The sequence below is a fragment of the Cyprinus carpio genome, chromosome A5 (assembly GCF_018340385.1).
Source record: "Cyprinus carpio isolate SPL01 chromosome A5, ASM1834038v1, whole genome shotgun sequence".
Lineage (NCBI taxonomy): Eukaryota > Metazoa > Chordata > Actinopteri > Cypriniformes > Cyprinidae > Cyprinus > Cyprinus carpio.
In genome coordinates, this window is record NC_056576.1 from 5155653 (window position 1) to 5162165 (window position 6513).

Below are 6513 nucleotides of genomic sequence, written 5' to 3' on the forward strand. Positions count from 1 at the left end.
TGTGGTCTCACATGTACTCCCAGCAGAGTTAATTTCACTCTGGATTTTTTGCTGTGTAGAATTGTTGGAAGACAGAATTGCGATTCATATATCAATAGATTTTTTTTTTTTTATGCACGCACCCCTAGTTTTGACGGCATGGCAACAACTCTTCCTCTTCTCTAAATCAGCACAATATGGCCTTGCCCCCTTTGTTGAATGTTCCCGGGGGTGGATTTTATGTAAATTTCTGGGTTTGTGACGTCATGAACCAGGAAAGTAACTCAGTGTAGTCCCTATACGAGCCATTTCTTGTAGGCATTAAACTGCCGTAATTTTAAAAGATGATATCTCCGTTTGCATAGAACTTTCAGCGTCATAACTTTAAAAAAATATATATATATTTTATGCTCAAACAGCAACATCACACACTAACTAAATTTAAAAAAGTGAAATCACAATCAACCACCTCTTTGAAATGTCTGATGGTTTAGAACTGTGGTTATCATACCAAAAATACAATTATAATATTCTCTTGCGCTCCGCGAGGGTAGGCTCTCCTACCGTGCCTCTGGGGCGTCCTTAGCTGTTCCGGTTCCCGCCCCCCTCGCATCTGTTCTCCTTCCTCCACCCTTTGACTCGCCTCCCCTCGCAGTGATCGATTAGTCAAATAATGTTGCTTGGTCATTTTTGCTTGTGAGGATCCAAACATTTTCCGTTCATGCAATTAAAAAAAAAAAAACTTTTCTAAAAGTTATTTTTGACAAAGAATATATTAGGCAATTATTTAAAATGCCATCTGATCACTCTTACACTAATCACAACAAATAAGCCTAGAAACAATGTGAATGAACACATAGCATGAATGAAGAACATCCACAACCACTTAAGCAGAATTGTATGTCATCTGGCCTAAAATGTTGTAGTCGCATGCTAGACTGTTACATGAAATACAGATAAAACGATGAATCTATAGTATAGCATAATTCTAAAAACTACTGTCATTTTAAATCAGTTAAGATTGTTTAACTCAGTTTCACGTCAGTAGGCTAGGATAAATACCACGATGTGTGAACAGGTACCGTGTTCGGCCACGCTCTATGTTCTGGGCGGGCTGGAAAACTGCAAATTAATCATAATTGATGGACAACTATGCCTGTAAAAAAAATAAAAAACCATTCAGTCTCGTCGCGCGGGCGGCGCTAAGAAAAGAGGTCATTATGATGCATATTAAATTTTTCCTTTCTCGTTTGTGGGTATTTATAAGGCGCTTGGTGTGTCATAAAGTAAGTTCTGTAAAGTAAAGTTGCTAAAGACTAAAGTCTGCAAATCCAAAGAGATTATTCTTTGTATACAAGAGTTAAGTAAAGGGTGTGCAGCACCATCGCCCCCACTGAAAACGGCTTCATTCTAAGCATGGGCCCTCCCAAACCAGGTCTACACGGTCATTCGATGTGGAAAGGATTTGGCATCACCCTGGGGCCCAACTGTTCAGCCCAAAGGAGCAAAGAAGGCCTTTAACTTTTATTCTTCGCTTGTAGTTATTGTTGGTTGTCGTTCACACTGCCGTCCCATGTTGTGAGAGACAAGATGTGATTTCACAGACTGGTAAATACATACGTTTTTTTAATTATATTAAAAAACAGTTTGCCACTAGATATAATCTTGGCAAATGCGGAGTTTTGGAGCACGTGTAGAAGTTAGCGCTTGTTGTTTGTCATTGGGTTGTCGCAATATCAACTGAATAGGCATGGACTATGTTTTTTTAATGTGCCTTTATTGACCGATGGTTTTGTAGTGTTTATGTCGATGTGATGCATACGCAATAAAAAATTACCAGCTATAAGGAAGAAGTCTTGATAATAATCAGTACAATTATGTCCGCCACTGGATGCAACAAATGCTTTGTTTGTAATGGGTTTTTATTGGCTTTTGTTGAGTCTGGTTGTGGCCGGGACAGTTCAAGCGTGCGGCCAACCCCCCATCACAGTTATGATGAGGGGCATTAACAATTTCCGTGCACACGCTGTGACGTATTCTGTGGGGTTTGGGCTCAAGTCACATACGCACATATGATAGCAGAACCTTATTAACCCACATTAAACATATACGTTTAGAACACCAAATACACATCACAAGAAAAATGTTTCCTTTCTAGCTAACATGCATAGTGACCCCCATTTAATAGTTTTTAAATTATCATATGATTAGCTCATTGACGACTTCCTGCGTCCAGAACAAAGCAGGAGGTGTGCCTTTAAGGCTGTTGGGCCTTTTTGGGAGTGATCTTGAACACTAAAAGTTAATAGCCTGCCTGTTTTGGCGAGAAAGATATTCCCATTCCACCCACTCTACCTGCGTGATATGGGCTTGTAAAAACACTACTAAAAAAAGACTCATTGCAAGCTACTAGGCTTGTCAGCTTCAGTGGGTGAAATAGATAAGACACGTATAATAGTGCGTACCATAACTTGTTTTGACGTGAGCAGTACCGGTAGTTCGAAATCCGCCTTTTGCCGAACTATTTTCTCCCTTTTCAAATCTCATATCACATCGGAAACTAATTTTTTTTAAAATAAAAATTAAGGAACTATTTGAAAGTTGCAAATAAATTTATTATAAATATTGAATTAAAACATTAATATTGCAGGACTGTTTTAATTAATTAAGGTGCAGATAATTGCCAATTGCAATAAATAGATAAATGGCAGAAAATCCTGCTATTTTACCATAGTGTAAATGGAATTTTTGATTTTAATTAATTATTTGTTTATTTGCTAATATTTATTATATATTTTTTTTTTTTCAGTAGGCTACAGTTGGAATCTTTTTGTAAATAATCATTTTCAATCACAATTGATTAACTTTTACGTTCTATTAAAGTTGTCGGATTGGGACGCCCATAGGTGTTTTTGTTGTTTTTGTTTAGTTCAAAGAATATTTGGGGGAGGGGGGCACAACAAATCACTCCCGGTCTTAGGGTCACCCCATTTGGCCAGCAGTGGCTCCTGTATCTCTACTGGAGCATCAGAACATTCATACATATATTATACTGTCTCCCTCGTTTTGTTCACAGAAGCAACATGTTAGTATGCTTTTGTTGCCAAATGAAATAACAATAATAAAAAAAAAAAATTATCATCACCTCTACTGCTTTTATATACCTTTTGTAGTAACGTTGTTTCCTAAATGATAAAACGGCACATGTAGACACCAAGCAACGCTTTATCAGAATAACTTGTTATCCAAAAACCAATTTTTTTTCAAATTTGTTTTTTAAATTGGGCTGAAGGACGGTTTGGAATACTTAAGATTCAGATGAGAGCACTTAAAAAACAAGGAAGAGAAAAAAAAAAGGGCATAGGCTTTTAGGGCTATATACAAAGACTATAGAATATCCCCAAGACGTGTCACTATGCTCAATAGTGCCCTCTTAGAACGAAGCCAGCCTTCGGAGTAAAGAAGCCAATCTCTATCTGTGTAAAGTCAGCACGTCACTGCAGCTGCTGTTAGAAGTCTCGGTTGCTATAGAAACAGTCAGCATTCTGAGACATACACACAGGACTGAAACAATAGGCTTTTTTTTACGCTATTTGAGTAAAATAAACAACATTTATGAGACAGTTGTTGACAGATGTCATAGGTGATTCCAAATATGAAATTTAATCTTAAACTTGGCAAAAAGTTTTGGAGAATTTGATGTTTCCCCATTCAAAGAGATGGGAGCTGCACTTTGCATGTCCAAGGCCTTTCAAAGATACACCCACACATAAATTAATACACTGCAAGGGGGGAAAAATCAAAATAGCTTTTTTTTTAACTACATTTTTAGAATTCCTCGTTGTTACAGTGTGTCTTTTTTGAGAGGAGTTCAAATACTGTATATGTTTAAATTTTAGTTTGTAAATGGGTTAAATAGGAAGAATTTTATGTTGCTCAAGTCCTGGTGTCCATTTAAGAAGAGGATTAGGGTCGGACAAGCAAAGCGAAAAAAATAAAACCAAAGTGTGATTAAAGTCATTATAAGGCAAGATTAGACTTGCCTACATTTCAAGAAGAAATTTGGAATACTCAGTTGAGAATTAAAGGAATCATTACATGTCGAGAATAAGGTCACACTTTTTTTCAAGAAAAAAAAAATCATTAGAATTTTTGATGGAAAAAAAGTTCTGAATTAAATGGTTTTGAGAATAAACTCATGAAAATTACAAGAAAAAGGTGTTTGAGAAAAAAAGACGTTAAAGTTCAGAGAAAAAAATGAGTAATTTACAAGGAATAAAGCGAAATAAAAGTGAGAATAACACTAATCGTGTCATGTTCATTTTATCTCGTTGGACAGCGTCAGTCGCCTGCTAGAGTGGCGTTTCGGGCATAGAGAGGAGCGATGCTTGTGGATGAAGTATATGATGCAAGTGACCAGCGTTCGAATCTGATTTTTTCCACAAATCTTTCTCCTTCTTTTATTCATTACATATCACTGATCCACATACACTAAGTGACAACAGCTGCATTTTGAGCAATGTGCTATTTACATTAATTGAAAATAGCAGATCTCTGCACAAATTCTAAATAGTAATTAGATGCTATTTATACTTATAATAGTGACAGATATTGTTTGCCACCTTAATATTGTTGTACAGTAACAGGATGCCATAAATAACAGAGTGTAAATGATTTTCTTTATGAAAAGGGTCATACAGGCATTGTTAAAAAGAACATTATGGTGTGCATTTGGTGTAATGCAATAATATGCATTATTGTTGCTCCTCTATGCCTCCACCTTTCTGGAAACAAGTCGATTTTTACCAAGCTCATCGCTCTGGAAAGCAAAGTGTGTACGCTTGATTGGCCAGCTATCCAGTGCATTGTGATTGGCTGAATACACTCAAGTGTGTGTGTGACAGAAATGTTACTCCCCTACCATACTGTGACGGGCGTCTCCCCGGTGCAACGAGACAAAACCAATAAAACCCATTAACCAAAGGAGGTATTTGTTGACATCCAGTGGGAATATTATTACAGATGTATAATGACTGATACAGTCTTTTTACACATTGCATTTTCATATGCGCTGCGTAAAACATAAAACCATGTCTGTATTTGTGATCGAAGAAACGACAAAAACAGCGATACTCTACAATGCTAAAATTTGCGTTTGAGTCATCAGTGGCAAATTTATTTAAATATAAAAAAACATACTTACAGTATGTGAGTCCGAAGCACCCGCCTTCCTGCAAAGTTGGAAACAAAATTTTGGGGCGGCCCCCCCCCTTCCACACAAACATAGAAAAAGCCTTGTGCATAGTTGCATGGTAGGTACCTCTCCCACGAAAGCGTCCTCATTCAAATTTGCGCACACATCTGAAGATTGTGTTGAAACTGTTCCTGGAACAGGTGTTGGTAATCACAACTTAACCACTGATTTTGTTGTGTCTATTTTGGAAGACCAAACAAAGTAGTTTCACTTTCACAATTGAACACACACATTGTCACTCACAACATTGATGGTTGGTGCGACCAGATTACTACAGCAAGCATCACGTTATGCTTCTTTTCTTTGCGTGAACATTTGGGCGGTGTTACATGTAAATCTTCCCACCCCAGTGACGAGATTAGACATGAGGGTTCATTTAAAAGAGGCATTTTAGGAAGGGCGTGGACAACTCTTAACGTTTTATAAAGAATATCTCTTTTGGTTTGAGGACTTTTAGTCTTTGCAACTGGTAGGAATCTTGTCTATGTACACAAACTGCTTGTAACTACTCCAAAGGAAAGGAAAACTTAAAAATTGCATCATATGACTCCTTTAAAATTAATTAAATAGACACGGCCCTATATTGGTACAACCAAGCCAACACAACTTATAGGCCTACCTACATCTTAAACCTACCCAATTAATACATCATGACACACTCGTTAGGCCAATTGAATGTCCACTTTTTGCTGATTGTGAATGTGATTAGAACAAAGAAAGAAGAGTAAAGAAAGTTTTGGCAACAATGACCTCATCATATGCCTTTCATCCACGAGCATTGACACTCATACAACCCTGCACCACTGCAGACGCTGATTAACACTATCCATTGAGAATTAAATGAACATGACACGAGTGGTCTTTATTCTCAGCTTTTTTATTCAACTTTTTGAACTGATGGTAAAATCTAACTGTCTTAACTGTCTTAACTGTCTTACATTTATTTTGAAAGATGAAGCTCTCGATTATGGAAAGGGGTGGGGTTTTTTACATTTCCAACGAGTGCTTGCTGTGTTCGATAGCCAATCACAATGCACATGGCGTCAGTTTGGGCCAAATCAGAGCAGACTGCACTTGTCAGAAGGAGCGGACAACTGTAGAAAACGATGCATTGTGAAAAGAGGCAGGGCATAGAGGACCTACAATACGGTATAGTATTTGAAAAATACATGTGTTTTTTTTTTGAACATAAAAGCATGTCAACATATTATGTTTACAACCAACATACACAAAATAATGATCTTTAAAAAAGCATCATATGACCCCTTTAAGTTGTTTAT